Here is a 21,733-nt window from a genome sequence, read left to right as displayed (position 1 = left end):
AGAATCTCTCAGATTTCCATCACTAAAAATGGCAGTTGGCAAATCTGAAAATCTCCTTTTGGTATATTTTTTTTTTCCTTTTAGCATGTCCTTAAATCTTTTTTACTTAAATATTTGCTAAAGTCTTGTTTCTTTCATAGTTTCATTCCAAAACCGTAAATACAATTATAGTAGGTTTCTTAATATATTACAGTTATGGAGGTAATACTAGTAAATTACTCTTCAAACAAGGAGATTATCAATGTTTTTGTTTCATGATCCCTACTACAGCTGTTGACATTAGAAAACCAAAAATAAACAAGAATATGTACTGTAGTCTAGAATAGCAAAGTACTGAGATTTAATATGCTTTATTTAGACAGTTATTTCAGGTTATGTACAATTTCTAGAATGAAAGATTATTTGAAGGAGTGGAGTTAAGAACTGGATGCAACTCACATGATGTGTGGCAAAAAGGTGAGCTGAGGCTCAGGGCTAGTCCCCACACACTGCTAGCTGTGCAATGCACACTGAGTCCAAAAGGCTCCATAGAACATTGACTCTGTATGCATCCATTCATCATGGATCACAGAACTCTTTCCAGCCCTTACAAGGAAAGTCTTAACTAAAAGCCTCACTCTGTATGATATTTGTTTCCAATTATCACATAGAACATAACATGAAGTTATGACAAGTATATTACAGTTATAATGTGTCAATAAATTAGATGCTGCCATATAATTGAGCATATGCATACCTAAAACAAAATGGCAAATGGAAATGAAAACAAAATGGATGCCAAAGTAATGCCAGTGAGTGTCTCTAGCATATGTAAACCTGAGCATGTTATTTTGTGGAAATACTCTAAAGAGAAAATGTGTTTACCATGATCTGTGATCAATTTCAACTTGTGCTTGTAACTAATCCACTCATATTACAGCCAGTTTTATGTACTTAGTGACTAAACAGTGACTAAGCAGTTTATTTACATTAAAATCTGTTCTATCACCTAAGTCCCTAAACATCATAATGAGCTTGCAGCTCTTTTATGAGCAGATACATAGTTCTGCTTTATGTTTATTCCCTGGCTACAATTTTGAATTGATTTTAAAACCCAGAAATTCTCTTTCACTCAAATATGAACATGTTGCATTTAGAATAAAAGGAATATCCTAAGTGATACAAGAAATAACTGTTAAGAAGCCTAATTTTACGGGAGATAACATCATCGATATATGCCCTATGCATCTAGTTGATGAATTTATAAGATCTAATGTATTAAACATCCAGTCCTTAAAGCAAAGCATATATGTAAATGCATTACACAGCAAGTTCAAGATTAGAACCTATGAATTTTATTCTTTGTGGATTCTCTGGGACTTATATGTTTTTATGAAGAAGTTTCTAAATATCTGTCATTTGCTAAATTAATGGAGGTTAGATTTCAAGAAGTTAGAATAGTTATAATGTAGTAGCTCCAGGTAATATGTGAAAATGCTGGGGTTTAGGAACTGAGGTCTAACTTCTGTAAAATTAGAAATTACAACAAACTGCTTTAAAAAAAAACACTGGAAGTGCTGTATAGGCTATCCATTTTATTTATTAATTGCAACTCAAGAAATTCACATATTTCTGAATTCAAATGTAAAATATTACATGCTTTAATTTAGCACATACAGTAACTCTTTATGCTAACATATTTTCAATCAAAACATTATCATTGGAGTATAAAATGTAATAATTTTAAAAGGTGTTCCATTTTCTCCATAATTTTCTCCAGTCTTAATTCTGTCTGCAAAGATATTTCAGAATTCACCATTTTTATTGTGTTCCTATTTATATGAGCATGTAACAAGGAATTCCAAGAGTATGCAATAATCAACATAAAGTTCTTGCTGGTGTGAAGTGTTTGCCTGTCATAACTGTGTCAGTTTCCCATTCTGTTCTTAAGCACTGAGTTTGACAGATACACTCTGTGCCATCAGTGGCTTGCTCTGTACTGTTTGAAGGTGAAGCTGCCACAGTAATTTGTTTCAAAGAACTTCCAAATTTGGCTGAAAAAATAGCAGAATATATCCAGAGGAAAAGATACTGAAATTGTGAATATACTTTAAGAAAAGCACTGCTTATTAAGATATTTTAAGGAGGAAAAATAAAAATATGTCTTTTCTGCATCTATATATTTCTTTCTGTAAGTTGCTTTCCCATTTTGCTGTATTGTGAATATGAGAATGAATAGCAGGATAGAGATTCAATATGCAGGAATCTTTTAAAACTGATTTTTACAGTTAAAGAACATTTATATAAACAGGGTAGATTTCAGCTACATACGACTCAAACTTCTGACGGTGTTAATTTGGCCTTTATCAAAGACTTGAAAATTCTGCAGGTAAAAGGAAGTAGGTCCATTCTTAGCCCATTCTCAAACTCTTAGATACAGTGCAGGTCACAGGACTCCTAAACAACTGAAAGGGAAGGGTTATTTTTAAGAGAATGTCAACCCAAAGAAAACTTTAAATACATCGAGATATGGTAGGAATGAGTTCCTTTGATACAGACTTATGGTTTTCTTCCAAGTGTTATCAGTTTTGTCTTTGCTCATTCGGCAACAAGAGCACCAGACTTTCTGTACTCCATAATTTGCACCTCTTTCTGAAGAAATGCTTGCTTAATAGATCCTCTACAAAATCGTCACAAAGAATTTACTCAAAATTTTGTTATATTGTAAATAGTTACTTTCAATACTGCAATTTTAAGTACAAACAGAATTGTCAGAAAAGAAATAACTTTTCCCTTTCCTTCTCTAAATTTATTTGTAAGACCTTGAACCTAGTAGTTGGATTAAGTGCACAATAAATAACCTAGGATCTCTTTTATTGACTATCTATTTTCCTCATTATCATCTACTAGCATATCATGCAAATAAATGCTAATTTAAATTTTCAAGTACTTCAAATAATTTCTAATACTTAAGCTTTTTGTGGAGGCCATCATATTGCCCACATCCATGGGGAATAGAAAAAGCCAAGTAAAATACTTCTTGAAATCTTTTAAAGTTATTTTGTGATTACTACCTCATATAGAACACTAAAATCAGTACTGATGTGGGGGATTGAACCTGTTTGTAAGGTTATGCTTGTATTTTAAATATTTTTATTTAAATCTATACAGCTTGTCATTTGATAGCAAATTTCACTAAGGAATTCCTCACTGTTCTGTTTTAATCTCTGATTTAACTCTATCATATGAAGTTATGTTTTGTTGTAATCAGAGACTATATGATCTAACAGTACAGTGAAGAAGCCACATATCTGTATTAATCTAAATAATCAAGACACATGAATAAAAGAGAGGAGCATTCCAGTGTCCAAAAACTTAAAATTCTAATGCATAATAAGTTTTTACAGTGTTTGGTAAATTGTCTAAGGATATGGAAGTCAAGCTATTTTGGAGTGAGAGAGAACAGCTGAAAAACTCTGCCTTGCTCTTCTCGTTGAAGTCATAATTGTGTTTACATTCAGTCACACCCTCTTCTGAAATAGCACTACCTCATACCAAATTATCAAGGCAACCTCTGCCAGCAGTTTTGTCTACAAAACACTGAACTACTGGATCAAAACTGTGTCTTGGAGAGTTTTTCTATAGGTATCCTAATTTTCTACCCAAGTTAGATATTAGTTTTATTGCATATAAGAGGTAGGTGTTCATAAGCAGCAAGTGTCATTTGAAGAAATAAATTACTTGCATTAATCTCTTACTTGGCAATGATGTAAAGAGCAATTTTTTTTTTCTCCACTGAAAAAGGTGTCTGAGATCTTCAAGACATTTTAGAATGTACTATATGTCAGTATAACATCACTGTCATAGTAGCAGCATATGAGTGGGAACAAAGTTTGAATAATTTTGAATTTATCACAGCTTTTTAAATACTTTTAGCTTGGAGGGGAAAAAGCAATTAATGTGAATTTATTGCATTTTAAATTTACTCTATTATAAATATTGTAAACATTTGTGTTCCCAAATATTATAAAAATTATTTTAGCTTCTGTTTAGGAAAAAGAAATCAGTAAAGGAAGTCAGACATAACAAATGAGAATTTCAGGTCCAGTGACATAGATAGACCTGGGTGCCTTATATCCACACACTTTTCAATCAAGTAATATGTGTACTGCAGTGGAATACACTGAAGACACTCTAGCAGCCAAGTAGACTTTGATCACTTTTGTTCATAAATGTGACTCATATTTCAGTAGCCTCTTTTTTATAAGCTACTGATCTTCCCTAAACTTTACAGTGAGTGCTCAGTGAACTTAAAGAAGCCTTTACTCATTCTGCAAACAGACATTAAATACTCATGCTGGGTCACACTTTTTTTCTTAAAATATCAGATACTGTCTCTTTGTTGTAGTTTTTGTTTCTTTACTTGTTTTGTGCAATGTCCTTCACATTCTACAGAATAAGTTGTGGTGAAAGATGGGTTACTTTTTTAATCACAATGCTTTCATTAATTCAGTTTTACAGCAGAAATTAAGTTTGAAAATACTAATTTGCCTACATTTGTTTTGTTTAATGATTTTTGTTGATTCGTTTTTCTTGTTGATTACTCCTATGCTTTCTGTTGATTGCATGGCACATTAAGATACTGTACACAATTAAAAATAAACATGATAAATACACTGTCATTAGTTTTCTGGAGGGAAGGCTAAGAAGAATTCCCTTTTTCCTTATAAAGATACAAGGCATAGTAGGGACTGCCTTATTCTTTTGATTTTTACAGTAGACTGCACCCATGTAAACAAGGCACTGGTAGAAATACATGCCATAGCTTTTGGTCATGCTGCTTTGTGCTGGTATGGTGTCTTACTGGATCTAAGATATGACCATTATGGGTTAGGAATTTTGTCCGGATTGGAGCATAATGTGTGGGCTCTGTGCAATATGTGAAAGTTGTATGTTACATGTTCTTGGTGTGAAATGAAGTCATGTGGGAATCTGAATGTTTCAAACCTGATGATGAAATGTGAGACAACAGCAGAAAATAGAGAGGGTCAACCTTGGTGCACCGTTCTCTGTGTTGCCTATTCAGCATGACCTCTGGAGTGGGCTGTGCCCTATGCTGCACCAGGTTTTAGGTAAAACACAACCAAAACCAAAAAATCCAGGAAAGAAATAACATCTGACTTGAAGAGGTACTACTTGAAGGTGTAGTCAAAGCTCTAGTTTGCTCCTGCTAGATCTTTGTCATTGCCTTTTCCAGTTGAGCTGACTGGGTCCTTTTACTACCTCTCCACTAGTCAGAACAGTTGTTGACCCATGCAGAACACATACTTCCCCCTCCAAGGGTGAAAAGCAGCTTTGTTAGCTGTGTTGTCTTAGGTCTCCCAGAGGCATCATGACTATCAGAGGCAGAGTGCTACCCAAAAGTTTTGGGAGTAGTGCTTCCTTGCTTTTTTTGGTTTTTTTTTTAATGCTACAAGAATTGTAAATAACTTTCCTTAAAACATCTCAATCTCTAGTCTCTCTGGCGAAAAACCCAAAAAACTACACTTCATATGGTCATTTGTAGCCAGAAGTACAGTTTTAAAAACATAGCATGGAGAAGAGGGTGAAAACTGAAGTTTTTTGCTTCCAACAGAGAGCAGTACTGAAAGTAACTCTAAAAGAGATGTTAAAAAACATTTGGTTTAGATTTTAAGCTCTCTAGGAAGTCACCTTAGTGATGACTTTCTGAAACACTGTCTTGTCTCCTACCTCCTTTAAATTAATTTTATGTGATAATCCCTGGGATTCAAATCCAAGGAGATAGTTTTTTGTTCCTTTTATATTCATTTGAAATCATTAATTATATCAGCAATTGCTCTTTTCTTGGCAACATCAAACATGCCTATTGTAACCAATCATTGCAATGTTTTAAAGCAATAGTCATCACAGAAAAGTAACATTCTATGCATTATCCGATTTTTTAAAGTTTGCAAGGTTGTGAGTATTTACAGTTATTTGGATGAATGAGTGAGGGTTGCCAAGAAAATACAAATACTTCAATAAGTATATTCTTAAATTTTTAGGGGATACATAGATCATGATTTTGAGAAACCAAGAATATTTTCTGCTTTGTTCGTATTTTGATAGTATACTTCTCTTTGCTCTTCCAATAATTAAGTCTTATGACATTCCAGAAAGCATAAATCCTGCTGAGATGTTTAGGTTTGGTGCAACCTACTGATGTACAAACAAAATTCAAAAAAAGAAAAAAAATACACCCAGGATCATAGCAAACTGTTTTGCTTTTACCTTTGAAAGAAAATTGAATGGTGAAGTAGTATGGTCTACTGAAACTGTTCTAGCCTCGTTGTTAACTAGAACCTCCTTTTGAAATTCATTGCCTTCAATTACATTTTTAAAAGAATTTTAATTATGTGCCTGAAAAGAATAAAGATGCTTCAGGCTCCATTTGTTTATCGTGGAAGGCGTAAAAAAATGAGGACAGAGCTTCCCAGCTCATGCAGGGGTTGCAGAGAGAGAGAGATGACTTTTAATTCGACAAGTTCAGAGAGATTTCTTAGTTTGACGCGCACAGCAGGGGGTCTTTGAGTGCCTGGCAATACTTCAGCATTCTGAGCTTTGAAAGTCTTTCCCTGCAGCAGAAATTGTATCAAAAGCCAGTGATAATATTCTCTGCAAGGTAAAGGACCCTATTGAAGATTTCTAGAGCTGTTTATTTATTCATCACAGTTTTTTCTTTTAGGACGTATAAGACGTATAGGTAATAATTCACACAGATGCTAAGAAAATGAAATAAATAAAAAAATAAATAGGGATCTCTCATTAATCCTTCAATTTTCCCTTAAGTTTTCCATAGGCCATGTTCAGCTATAGGCACATTCACCTATAAAATTTCCTGTCATTCCCTGTCATATAATGTGCATGCAATCTTCACTTGAAATCTCAGCTTTTCCTCATTTTTATCAGAATTGTAATTTTTGTCTGCCTTCTACCACCAACTGAGCACATAAGATGTTTGTGGCTGTTTCTTTCCACTAAACCCTTAAAATGATTGATTAATTTTATGGAAGAACATTTGATTTCTTAGGGGTCTTTTTAAATCTTATTTTTAAAGTAGATTTGAGATAGCTGTTTCAAAGCCAAAATTATAGTGTTATTTATATTCTAGAGATCAGACTTCTAATGCTTTGACATTACTTTTATTTGAAAAGTATACACTTATGATTTTTTTATTTCTGGTTTTGTTTTGTTTTGTTTCTGCAGCAGAGCTGGGACTGTGAGACTACGACAACCTTTCCCTTGTGTAATGTCAATGTCGGCTATCACTTTGGCAGAATCACCCAGCTCAGTGAAGACAGAAAACCCCTCCTTTCTTCCTGTTTTTTCATCTGCTGGTGGCATTCCAAGTGACCTTCCCTCATAAATATTGGTGAGTGACCACATGGGGAAAGCAGTTCCTTGGTGCAAAGAAACTTGTTTCAGAAAGCTATGTTGACCTGAGGGGTTTCCATTTTCTCCAAGTTTCAAAAAACCCTACATATGCAGATGTGGCTTGTGGAGTGGTTTTTCCCCCTTCTTTAAATAATAACTTGAGTTATTTAGCATCACTTATTTCTCTAGACTTACAAGCATTTATAGAACACTGCCGTGTCCTAACTGTCCAAACTATAATAACCAGTCTTTCAAAATACTGGTTTGCAGAGAGAAATATTTCCTGACAGCACACAAGAATCTCTCCTCTCTTCCTGTTACTTTCTCATGGCTAAGTGTTGTGGAATGCTATGAATTTATCATAACACCCCAACTATGGCAAGAAGAAAGTTTCCCAAGTGCAGGAATTAAGGAAGATAATTAGAGGCTGTGTTCTGGGATCTTTCTGGTTGGGGAAGTATGCCTAGAGTGAAATCACAGCACTGCAGAAATTCTGATACCTTTAGGGCAGTCCAGCAAAGATGTTGTAACTTTAGTAGTTCCACAAGGCTGTCTAAGTTACATAGTTCAGTACTGAAAAAACTTTTCAGGTCATTTGAGGCTATCACAGCAGATTTACCCTGCTTGAGACAAAAAGATTTTCAGTCTTGAAACCAGATGGGTAGATAGTGAAGTAGTCACCCATGGCTCAGGAGTAGTTACAGGACTGTAAAACATAACAATATAAAGTACATGCACAGATACAAAAAATATTTAACCTTGCTTGGAACAGTTTGGAAGCTGTAAATAAGTGCAAGATCTAAGACTGCAAATAATATTTAAGTGTTGGTTACATGTATTAAAACTAAGCCATGGACAAGAAAAGTCACTTAGACAGCTGTCATTCAGTATTAACTATGTTATTGCAATTATCTCCTATCCAGACAACTGTGATGTATCATTTATGACTATATAAGTAATGTTTGATTTTTTCTTTATTTTTTTTCTTAACCGTATGCGTACTTGAAGTACATCAGTTTAAAGGACCACAGCATCTTCAAAAGAAATATTAATAAAAGCATTAGGTATCAGCCTAATAAAATAATGCCCTTCATTAATGGAACATTTTCAGGAAATGGAAGGGCTGGTGTACCTACTGTATCTCTCTGCTTAAAGAGTGAACAGTGTTGCTATTTATAAGTTCCTCAACTATGTGTTAGAATTGTCACTAATTTCTGTGACTACTAGTAATCAGGCAACACAGTGAAGAGAAAGAAGAGGGGAAAAAATTAGTAGAATTGCATAAATGTGTATGCTCTATCAATGTTCTTTCTTTGGTTTTGTATCAACTATGTGATGGAGTAGTGGCTACTTAGTAATTTGGAGGTTTGCATTTGTGTACAGGTACACAGGTAAATCAGTATCAGGATTGGTTTCGAGGATTTGTGCAAATCTCTTAGAGCTGAAATAGGTCTTCAGTCTTGGATGGGATCGTTGTAATAACAGTTCCAAAAAAAGAAATGTATTAATACACTTTCTACAGCTTTTCATCTAGTAACATTGTGGCACTCAAACCCACATACTATAACATTTAGTTCGGTCACGTATGATGATAAGGTTGCATACCACTGAAAACATGAAACAATGAGAGAACACTCATCTTTTGAGAAAGGCCTTCTTTAACTGTGTTTCCATTTTAAACTTCTCTGTCAACTCTTTTTTTATATCTTCAGAGCATGTTGTGTAGATTTACAGTAGCTTTATGGAATAACTTGCTGTTTGATCATACTATGGTATTTTGCATATGTAGCTGCTTTCTTTTAAAATGGACAGGACTGAACTATACACAGTCCAACAATTAAGGACCCTGATTTTCTTCTTCTTTCCATGCCAGATGCCAAGTATAGGTATACAGTTCACAACTCATTATTTTAGGTTATAATGACACTTTTTGAAGTCTTGCAAGAGCAGTTGGTATACTAAAAACAGGTAATCGGGTGATCACAAGTTCTGTTGGTACCACAGCAACTGCATTATCCTCACTAAGAGAGTGCAGCAGGTTTGCAGAAGTCAGGATGTTACCAGACAGGATCAAATATAATCATTACCATTTATCAGTACATAAAATATCTGTTATATATATAAAAAAAAGATAGCTTTTTTACTTTTGGCTACATTCACATTACAAAGAAGTGACCAAGTATGCAATGATTTGTAATATTATATTTTGCTGTTTTAATTGCTCTTTCATACAACCCTGTACTTCAGTGTGATCTACCAGATGGTTCTAGATTCAATAATTTTCTGCCATTATTGCATTTTGCACATATTTTATATTTTGTTCAAATGTGGCATTTTACAAAGGGTAAGAGGGCTTAATGAAAAAAAAATTGAGGGGCATACATTGATAAATAAATATATTAAATATTGCATAAATATAAATATTCCCTCTATGTGAAGAAAGTGGGATTAAACACATTTTGGTTTTAGCCTATTGTGTCACAATGGGATTCATCCACCTGTGATTAATTTATTGGTTTTTCTTAAAGCCCCAACTATTTATCAGGAGTTTGGTAAAAAATCCAGTGTTAAGTTCTAACACAGAACTTTTAAAGGCAAGTTTACCCTTTTGAAACCTGTAGCTCTGAACCACATATGAAACTTTATGAGGACACTTCCTTGCAACTAGGTTCAAATATCAATTGAATCTGCACAGTGCATTAACTTCCAGAAGTATAAACTGTCATTAAATGGTGTTGTTCTCCCCTAAGTAAATGACTTTGCTTTAAAAGAATGTACATTTTTCTTTCAATCTATATGGTTTTTCTTTTGTTTTTATTTTTCTTGTATCTAAACTCTTAGGAATCTGATGTAACTGGAATCATGGAAAAGTTGCATAGTCTGCCAAGTAGCAGAAACATGATGCTTAAGGAGGTAGAACTAATAAAGCCAGCTTTCCTCTGGAAATCTTGTTTTCTTTGTACTCTAAGGTCACCAATTTCAACTGCAACCCTGATTTCCCTATTCCCCTTATTACTCTCTTTGCCTCAGAAACAATAGAGCTGTGCTTAGTCTGCACCTCCCTGAATGCTGAGTAGCCCAGCCATCTCCTGTCCATGTTCCTGTCCCTGGGGATATTAATTTAGATCTCCATCCTTGAAACTTGTAAGAGTCTTAATTATCTTTAAGATTTGCTTTTTTTTCTCCGATTTGCTTAGCACTTGACAATCACCCAGCTAAAAAATTGCTAAGTGAAGGGAGTTAGGACATACATACAGACTGCAATTTTAGCCTTAGGTAAGGCTAAAATATGCAGGCATTAGAAAAGATACAAGAAATAGCTGGGATCCCCATGCTGCCATTGGGATTAAGGGACAGCTCAGTAAAAAAAACTTTCCACAAATGATTGGGGTTTTTTTAATTAAACAGCAAATTTTTGTGAATGATACTATGATTCTTAATTCCTTTTTGGATCTTTTGTTTGTTCAAATAGCAGATAAAACAAAATTATTCCCCCTGTCCAAGGTTTTTAAATTAAAAAATATATTAAAGTGAATTACTGATGTTTACTTGAGATTTTACAGTGATTATTTAGCTAGGTCATCCCAAACGCTTATATGCAAGTCTAATTAACCAATAAGTATTGAGAAGACTTGTTAGTGATTGTTTACATGAAATGTTCGGAGATGAAAGAAATTAATAAATAATTCTGAGTCATCAAAATATTAATATAAAATCACAAAAATGCTGGGAAGTACTTGAATAACACATCTGAAATTCCTCAGATGTGTCACAAAAATTAATTTTAGCACATCGCAAACAAAATAGAAGAAATTGTATGCACAGATGGAAATCATGAAGATAAGTTGTTCCTTTTCTAAGGTAAATATAATTTTGATTATATGATTTGTTTGAGTACAAGAACAACTTTAAGATGTGAATGTTATTGTGTTGTTATTTTCTGTATGAAAGTCTGAGGCAATCTAAGTTTACTCCTGTGTAAAGGAAGTAAGTGAGAGGGCTCTGAAGAGATGCCAAAAGCCTTTTGAGTGACAGCATTTAGGAATCACAAGCTATTCATGTGGTGATACTTTCAGGTAATTCAGTAGCTGTCTGATATGCTATTCAAACATCCAGGTCAAAGTTATTATGCATATATTCTTGTTACTTGGTTGCAATTACACAGCAAAGTTGAAATAAAGTCATTGTTATTCAGATACCGTATTGCAAGAGGAGGGAAGAAAAGATATTTCATAAATTTGTTTTGTTTTCTGTTGTTTGTTTCACTTTTTGCTTTCTATTTTATGTCTGTAACAAATTTGATTCTTATTTTCATTTTAGTTCAGATTAGATGCATTTTTAACTAAAGATTTGTACTTATGAAACTGTGAATTTTATGATTTTATGGTGACTTTAATAAGGGACTTGTATATGAGTACCACAGAGAATGATGGCATCACTTAAGTTTCAAGCATCTGGTACTTGGACTGTCACCCAACTCTATTATGTGCTGTGAACTAAGTGACAAGTTTCAGCATAAGATGCTAAAATGAGTAATGCCCTAAGTGTGGGGATAAGAGATATGCCACAAATCTCATAGTTTTGGGCTACAAAGAGGCATCTTTGTCAGAGCAGGAGTTGCAGCAGACTAGAAGTAGAGTAAATGTGAGAACATTCACAAGGTTAAGGGTGCCCATATTAATAACTAAAGCTTTAGTTCAGTTGCTATTCATAGCCTTAGAATTCTGTCCTTGCTGTGTCAGTCTGTGTGTCTCTGGTGTCAGGCACTGGCTGTCCCACTAGGAGGATCGTAAGGGAATCAGGCTTCTGAGCAAGGTCCATTTAGACACACAGTCTAGACACCCTTCTTAAGGAAGTCTCCTCTGTTCATCACTAATGTTGAGAAACTTTAGAAAATAAAAGGGAATAGAAGGATCAGAAGGAACACAACTGCAGCCTTGCAGTTATTCCAGTCTCTGTTGAGAAGGGAGAGGTCCCAGTCTCAGTTTTAAGGACTGCTCATACATTTTTTACTGAAGAGTCATTGGAAAAAGACCTTTCAACTTAAGAGATTGATTTTTTATAACAGAGAAAATATTGACTTAACAAAGGTTACCTAGAACTCACATAAAATGGAATTAAGATTTTATTTGGGTTTGTATGTTATGGATATAAGCCTTTGGAAGCAAATACACTTTTTCAACTTTTTTTTTTTAAACCTTACTTGTTAGGAAAAAAGATATCTTCTATATCCTACAGTGCACTTTACTTCACATGAATCCCGGGATTCATGTCAGGGACATGAATCATTCAATTAGGGCATTTTTTCTTCAGTACTCAGTCTCTTTCTGTCAGGTATACAGCTTTTCTGCTCATGCTTTTCTGTTTGCTTCTCAAAAGTATGATTAAAAGGCATTCTGGACCCTTGACTATGTAAGACTTCATTAAAGAAACTTTACATGTATATTTTCAAAGTGGACTGGCAATGATCATATTTGCTGTGAAGTAATTCCTGTGACTCTTTGGTGTAAATGATATTCTTCTGATTTTGAATGTATTCTAGTTATCCATACCAAAACAGCAAAAGTATGTAAACACATAGAATGCAATTAATAGGCAAAAATGAGGAATTTAGGGCCAAGGAGTTTGGGTTTTTGTTAATACCAGTTGGTGCTATTATTCCTTGTAACTTCTTATTGACACAGCCCTTGCATTACTGTTAAACCAAAATGAATAGGGCATCAGTTTGCACTTAGACTTTCGAATCATCAGTGGGCTGTGACCAACTGACAGCAACCAGCTACCAAACTGAACATTTGCCAGCCAGCTACATCTAGATTGACGAATTTCTTGCACAGCTAAATATTCAAGCAGTCTAAAGCAGACAGCAGGGACTAAGGTACTTTAAAAGAGTTATATTCTTCTTTTAGTGTCACACTTTAGCCACTTGCAAGGTTTTCATTACCACATTTTACAGTCCTAGCTCAAGGAACTGAGTATAAGATGTGCTAAGGCAACATCAGCACTTGCAGACACAAAGAACTAAATTGTAAAGGTCTTCTTCTCCTCTTATGTGTCCACAGCAATATATGATAAATTTTTCTCCCAGTAATTTAAAGCATGAATTTAAGTATATCTGGAAATCTGATTTGCCCTCAATCAAATTCTCTATTCTGCTATATCCAATGCAATCTCTTATCTCCAATGCAATCCAGTTGGTGTGTGCTCGCACAGACTCCGTGGGCCAGTATAAAAGACAAATTCAGACGGACACAAGAGGAGCCAGATTCTGTCTTCGTGGCCAAGTGATAGGACAAGGGCTAATGGCTGCAAACTTAAAGAGGACAGGTTTAGATTAGATAGTAGGGAGAAATTCTTTACTGTGAGGGTGGTGAGGCACTGGAACAAGCTGCCCAGAGAGGTTATGGGCTCTGCATCCCTGGCAGTGTTCAAGGCCAGGCTGGACTGGGCTCTGAGTAACCTGGTCTAGTGGGAAGTGTCCCTGTTCATGGCAGGAGGGTTTGAACAAGATGCTCTTTAAGGTCCCTTCCAACCCAAACCTATTTCTATGCCTTAGGAAAAAAAAAAAAAGCTGTTTCCGTTTCAGCTAATTTTTAAATATATTCACATGCCAGGTAAATAAAAATTCAAAATGCATACATACTAAAGGTTTTTAATGTATTAACAAAGAAAACTCATGCTTTAGCTGATGGGGTCTAGTCTACTAATCAGAACCATATAAGGTTATAGACATATTTTATGCTGTATTATTTTTGATGCCAATATTAATAGTGATTTTTAATACATAATTGATTTCTATGTCAGTGTGAAATGCTGAAATTAAGTGTACGTATCATTCAATTAGAAAGACAACAATAGAGAAATTAAACGTATAATTTTATGTCTTCAGGGCTAAATGAGCTATCAGTCTGGTTTAAAATTTTGGAAACTGTATGTAGCAAATGTGAACATGAGTTTGAACACTGAGGAACCTATGGTTTATTTGTTTTCAGATTTGAAAATTCACCTAGCTCCATGGAAAGTTTCAAAACTATTGTCATGTTTTTGCCTCAGAGGATACATTAGTGAATGTTACATTCATAGCAAACTAAGGTCCCAGTCTTGAAGCTGTCCTAATTCCTTAAAAACTTCTGTGCAGGCAAAGTAGTTTTCAGCTTGTGGATGGTTATAAAGGCAAGGCCTTTGCTCTATGGAGAAGCGCCCTTACTGTGTTAGGGCAGAGCTGTACCAGGGGAATACTGAGGTCAAACTAGCTTCAGGCATTGATAAATGCTAAGTTACCAGGAGCTGAACATTTGGAGGATGTATTTTCCCATCCAAGTGTTTCTTTCCTTTCTAACAAGAGAGAAACTGGATTCAAATGAATGCACATCTTTTTTCTAATTAAAAAAAAAAAGAAATTAAATAATAGGCCCACTAAAAAAAAAAAAAATTCTTTCTCTGAAAAACTCCATCCATGTTTTATTTAACTGACCAGTTCTTGCTACCTCCTTTAAAAAAGAAATGAGCTGCTAATATCCTGGGAAATATTTGTGTTAAAGGTCATATTAAACAAAAGTCAAATCTAGACTATCTGAGAAGTCTGGAGAAGATGTTTAATGCAAATTTTTTGTTGAAAAAAGATGTGTGTCACTGCAGGTCATCTCTGAATATTCTTGTTGGGGTTTCTCTGTTGGATATGCAATCTCAGCTAAATGTTTTGAAGAGGAGGAATCAAATAAATTGCCCTATTTTGGGTCTTTCTCATCTGTATACAGTTGTGCAGCTCTAGTAGACCTGAAAATTGCCCAGAGACAAACTTAAAAAATAGAGTGCTTTTGAGGCAGAAAATTGCTTTTCTGCAGCATGGTCTAAGGGACAGGATGTGACAGGAGGACAAGGAGTTGTCACTGTGTAGTGATATTGTAAGGCATATCTTACATAACAAAAAGGATCATTTGTCTCTTTTTTTCTTTCATTTTAAACTACAAGAGATTTAATTGAAACAGTTGGAGGTATCACCCCTAAACCAAGAACAAGCTATTATAATTTACAATTAAAACTGAAAGTTCCTCCCTTAACCCACTTGTAGCAGCTATTCATTGCAGAGTGCAAGTGGGATGGATGCCTGTCCACTACTTCAGAAGCCTTATTCTCAAAAGGAAGAGGGAAAAAAACCCCACCTCATTGTACATGCATGTCAAATATTAGCATGGTTCTTGTAGTATAATAATAAAAGAAAGTGGTTTGTGCTTTTGATTAGCCTCTTGATGTTTCAGAGTGGTTTTGTATGGCTTAATTTTCCTTTTTATGGCAGTTTGTACATATAAAACAAAATGAGGAAAGGAGGGGAGGGGGAAAGAAATGTGCCATTTATATACCTAGGATATGAGGCCTCCTTTGGGCCCATTATACATTAATGGGTCAGCTGAGATTTATTAGGATATGTATATTAATCTTTATACACATTCACATACTATAATTGTTCCTTTGGTACTATAATGTGATTAGCTGTGAATTTGTGCAATATTAACAATAATATGGATTTCCATATTACAGAACAGTAATAACAAATGGTTATTAAAAATGCATGTAAAGTATGGGATGTGAATGCACTTCTAAATTCTCAGTAATCTGATTATATTCTGTTGTTTTTAAATACCAAAATGGTTTAAGTCTTTACTGTAAAGTAAAATCTAGTATAAAAAAATCAAAAATTTTATGTTACACAGAAGTGAACAAAGGAATCTGAAGCTGTCTTAAAGAAAGATTAGTGTCAGTTTCTCATAGAGAGCCGAGATGTGGATTTTTGCATTACTGTTATTTGAATATGTAGCAAAAACAGAATGTAGAAGGTAACAGAAAATTCAGCATTGATACCTCTCTACATCAAAACTGAATGGATCTTCCCTCCTCACGTCTGTCATGGTGTGATAATAATTCCACATATAAGGCAGTCATTTTGTGCTACAAAGATGTAGTATAGTAGGTATATAGAAAAGGAGGAACTATTAATTTTAATTTTGTGAAGCTAATTATTTTTTAATTTCTCTGAAGCTAATTATTTTTTAATTTCTTAAATGGTTTAAAATAGAGCAGCCAGTTTGTTTTCAGATGGTTTGTGACAATAGTAGCTCTGTGGGGCACAGGGTTGTATACCCTCACCTGTTACTCTCCTTCTGTTTTGTGATCGGATATGACAGCTGCTTATAGCATGGTCCTGATACCACCACAGGTGTGGGTTCAATCCCTGTATGGGCCATTCACTTAGAGTTGGATTCCGTGACACTTGTGTGTCCCTTACAACTCAGAATGTTCTGTGATCAGTGGTCTAGAAGTTCCAGGACTTGGCATTGAGAGAGACAGAGGAAGAACATTGAGAGCTTCTTATATTCTCCTCATAGAACATATACTCACTCCTTCCTCAAAAACTTGGAAACTTTACTCTCAAGTTATTTTCATAAGGTAGTGATATTTTTAGAATAAAGGTTTGTTTACCCTCCCTTCGTGACTCCATAGTGGGAAGGTGTCCTCTTTGACCCCTCTTTCCTGAATCATAAATTTCTATCTTTACCTTGTGTATATCTGTGGGAATACAAGGAATTTCTTTATTATAGCTTCTACCATTTACCATGTAGACTTAAGATTCAGTCTTTGGTGATTTTCAAAGGTCTTACTATAATCACAGTTCCCACTTTTCTTTCATCTGAACAAGTTTTAAGATTCATTAATAGATTGCATACTGCAAAATATGACCATAATGGCTCATTTTTATCTTCATCTTTTAGAAATGCTCCTTTCCCAACTTCAATATTTTTTCGTCCTACAGGCCCCCAGATTCTTCACAGGATGTGTCCTTGATAAACACAGGGTAAAGCAGGGTTTATTTTTTTGTTATGCACTTAAAAGGTATTCTTTATTTTAAAAGGCTTTCTTTATTTTTGTCATTTTGTTTTATTTGGAAATACAATTTCCCCATATTTCCATTTTATGCTTCAATATTCAAAAATCCTACCAAATAAACAATGTTAAGGAAGTTAGGTATAGGATTTCTAGCTGTTTTATTTTTATACAAACTGTAGAAAAAAGCCACCTACCTTATTCCTTCTCATGGTATTATGCAATTTAAGTAGAGGGACTTTTGCCATGCATTTTGCATGAAGATGATGAGTATTCCATTGTATTCAAATGCTTGTGGAATTGCTGTAAAATGACATACAGCAGGTGGGCCAGTGTCATTTGTGAAAGTCTCTCTGAACTGCAACTTGAGCCGCTGCTGTTTCTCACTGGCATACAGTACAGCTTCAAGGCAACTACTCTTCTCTTGCTTAGCTATTGCTTTTTATTTTGCTGTAAATCAATCCCTTATGTTCAGTTCATATTTGTTTTGTTATTTGCTTCTGCTTATTAATTTGTGACTGCAAAAGGAAACAAGTAAAAGGCAGCCATTAAAAGCACAGTTCTCTGCAGTGTCGTTTCAGCAAGGGCAGGGTAGTCCACAGCTTCTATTCGAAGTGCCTTCTCTCATGTTTGATTGGACTGTTCTAACTTTGTGGGAACCTAAGTAAATGTTTTTGTATTTCAGCTATGTCATAGCTAACGCTGCTGTAGCTTAGCTATAGCTGTTGCAAAGTCCTTCTCAATATTTTACAGTGCTTTCTCATCATTTTAATGACAACTTTAGGAATGTGTATAGCCAGGTACTGGATCAATATTGTTACTTATCATTATGGATTGAAAACTAATATTAGAAATTAATTTAGACTGCAAGAGTAAGTATGTATATTCATTAACAAATGTATTGGAGAAATAGGTTAAGAGCATTTCGAGCTGTTTACGTAACTGACATAATTAGTCTTGAAAAGAAAACCAATGATTTATGTAAAGAAATTACACGATCTGCTTTTTTGATTTTGAACAAATTTTCATTATCTGTTTTATTTAAATTTTCAGTTATCTAATCTGGAGAAGATCATTTTATAGTTATGAACATACTGTTTTAAATAAAATTAAGTAGAAGATTAAAACTCCTTATGTTGGAACATTGATTACCCAATTATATTTGTGTCATGCTCTTCTCTTCAACTGTGAAATTTTAAACTAAGCTATTCTTTCAGAAACATTGGCACTTACGTTTGCAGAAGTTAGAAAAGGATATTTTCAACTGTCTCTGGTAGTTTTGTTGCTTCAACCTAATGAACACAGTTAGTTTTGATTCCCTTGTTTGCTAGCTATAAATAGCTCATAATCTTTATGAAATTATAAAACTGGTCATAGTACCTCTGAAATGAAGCCGTTTTCTTTTCCCTGGATGGGAACATACTGAAGGCTTTGCAAGCAGAGCAGGATATATTGGCTTAGTTCTCCAGTGACAATCCACTGCTTCATACTTACCCTTATACAGCAGTTTCAGTAGGAATCTTTTTACATGACTGATCTTTGAATTTGAACAGTTTATTAATTTTAAATTCTGTTCTTTTTCATAAGCATTATGGATAACAGTATTAATAATGATATTAGCACTATCATATTTTTAAAGTACCTTCTTGTCTCCCCACAAATTTATTTCCCAGTGTTGCAGGAGGCTGTTGTCTGTTGAGTTGCCATTTCCCAGAAAAGGGAAGTGACATTATTGAATTACCTGGAGAAATTTGCCTAGAAGTGTTCGTTCACTATTAGAGACCATACTCAGCCAGTTCTACTTAAACTGTATCTCACTGTCTTACAGTGTGGTTCTTAAGCCACAACTTTCTTTAACAGCAATCATTTTCAAGGTAGTGGGGTATGCTTTGGGGTACATCCTTCTTCAACATGTTCTACAGATCTCTGCTGGTTATCCAACATAAGTCTGAGTATTGCTTAAGGCTTCCCAAGCTGTGTCGCGTACTGGTGTAGTTGCTCAGGCAGTGTCAGTCCAGAAGAGTGGGGCTTAAGGCCAGAAGGAAGCTTCAGTTACTGGTAGCTGGACTTAGAGATAGTCCATTTCCTCTGATCTCAAAACACTCTGGCACATCACTTACACTCGGCAAACAGAGCTCATGTTTTAATGGTAGTCACTGTGTGTGAGGACTTACATGTTTTACATTGACCCTTTGGAATAGCAGAGCCATGTTCACTTACTACTAAAATTCACAGCGGTCACTTGCTGATGCTTGTGACATATCATTTAGAAAACAAGCACCTTTTAAAATGTGTGAACTTTCCTTGATGACAAAATTGCAGTTTCTTAGTATTCTTAACAATACTACGAAACAGGCTGTTATCTAAAACATAGCTAGAAAATTCCTATGCATTATTAGTATAGTAGTGTAATTTGAAAATGTGACTTCTCTCTTTCATAAAAAAATAATCTTTTCTAAATTTTCAGAACTCACTGCAGATGTTGAAGTGTCTGAATTCAAAACAGGTTAAAACTAAGCCATACACTGAAAACTAGTAATATTTATCTCCGATTTTTAGATGTGCGGTTGTGACTGTATGCAGCAAATAAATCAAACTGCAACAGTTCTGCTACAGAACTTAGGTCTGATACTTGTACGGCTCAAGTAGAGAGGAGAGGAAAAAGGATCAAAATCCAGAGTATATAAGTACATAAACATTTCCATTGAGCAAATCTAATGCATTGCATCTTATAATTCAGAAGGTACCTTGTCATGCAGTGTAGAAGAATACTTTTTGTTTTCTCTACCTTCTCTGCTTCTTCTTTTTTCACTTCTCTTTTTCCTTTGGCTTAAATTACTTTATTTTTAAAAAACTGACAGTTGATGACTGCTGTAGCAATAGGAAGAAGTCAATTCTATGCTTCTAATGGACCAGATTTTCTGAAGCAGTGATCTATCCCAGTTCACAATACAGATTTAGGAAATTACTTTTCAGGAGACATACGCACATTCAAAGTAACAGTAAATGAATCAGTGTCTTTCATGTGATGAGATACATTAATTTACTTTCTACAGGATTAATTTGAGATCTCGATCAAGACAGTTTAATAATGGTATTTTTATATATATCTGTTTGGTCACTTGTCCTACTTTTACCTAGTTACCATCTAATGTCTCCTACTTGCCACTAAAACATCTTACTTCATGACTGAAAACTAAATGATGCATCCTTCAATATTTACATCTATAAGTTACTTCCTTGGCAATAGGAGTGTAAGCACAGATATATTTAACTTTGTAAGTTATTTTCAAAATTTTCCAAATACTGTAATTTATTCTTTTTCTTCTATCCTCTTGTGGTCTTTTAGCTTGATTTAATTTTTTTAAAGCATTTATATTATTTATAGCAAAGAACAGAGCGTAATGTATTTAGCAGAGAACGGTAGGCTCTCAGGGTGAACAAAAGAGAGATAAAATGTCTCTTGGTTTTTCAACTCTTTCCTGTCAGAATAAAATTTGACTCGGTGTGGAGACAACATACACACAGCCTTTTTCCACCCGCCTACCAGCCCAATGGAGTTTTCTTTTGACTCAGCTGGATATTACTGCTGCTTTCAGATACAGAATGATCTTCTTTGATTTTGTGCTGTATTACTGGATAAAGAGCAGGGAGGGAGAGATGAGGCACACGGAAACTGCATTATTGTCACATTCACAGCTTGACCATAAGCTTGTGGACACAATTACCATTTTTGTTTATAATTAAGAAGAAAAGCCACTTAATTATATATTAATAATATTGAGTGATCTTAAAGGTTCTAGAGCATGAAACCTAAAGAATCTATATCTAAACTATGATTTCAAACTGATCGAAATCCAAATTGACCTTCAATTCAGAGAGGAAAGAACAGATTGTGCTCTGCCCTTATGAATGAAGTAGTTCCAGCTTTCTCTGTCGCTTTGCAAAGGGTATAATCTTTGCAAGGCTCAGTTTCCTTTATGATGTGTTTAAGATTCCTTGAGTGTTTTTAGGAATACTATGCTATAAGCCATAGTACCTAAATATAAGTACCTAAATTATTTTTTACCACTGTTACTGTTTTTGTTGCCTGGACAGCAGAAATGTGAAGAGAAAAGCTGCATAAGGCCTCTCCAATGTTTGGGCATAAGCATATCCATGGACAAATACAGTTTCTTCATGTAGTAGAAAAAAGATAATTCTTTTGTCTGGTTGCTCTAGGGATGCATTAACTCTTTCAATCCATACATCCCAAAAAGGGATAGAATACAAGGTACCTCATTTTCTTGAGGTGACAGTGGACTCTTCTTGATTTACCAGAGGTATCAAAGACAGACTGTGTCAAGTGAGGCTGTTCTCACATATCACTATTGTGGCTATAATTTGTGAGCATTTCCAATAGTTTTGGTTTTAACCATGGTCATGTAATACCTTCAAATAC

The 21,733-nt window shown here is 34.7% G+C and overlaps 1 protein-coding gene across 22 annotated transcripts in view; it reads left to right on the top strand.

The window, feature by feature from the left end:
- TENM3 (teneurin transmembrane protein 3) overlaps positions 1-21,733 on the top strand; it is a 1,328,112-nt gene that overhangs the window by 498,841 nt on the left and 807,538 nt on the right. For 21 of the 22 annotated variants that reach the window (XM_048302939.1, XM_048302938.1, XM_048302937.1 and 18 more), the window contains one exon: positions 7,246-7,411. The gene's annotated coding sequence lies outside the window, so the exon portion shown is untranslated. The remainder of the gene's footprint in view (positions 1-7,245; positions 7,412-21,733) is intronic. The other variant, XM_048302936.1, reaches the window with a different exon arrangement.

This window comes from Corvus hawaiiensis, chromosome 5 (genome assembly GCF_020740725.1).
Source record: "Corvus hawaiiensis isolate bCorHaw1 chromosome 5, bCorHaw1.pri.cur, whole genome shotgun sequence".
Taxonomy (NCBI): Eukaryota; Metazoa; Chordata; class Aves; order Passeriformes; family Corvidae; genus Corvus; species Corvus hawaiiensis.
Note: the sequence above shows the minus strand (reverse complement) of the source record. Positions and strands in the feature narration are given on the sequence as shown.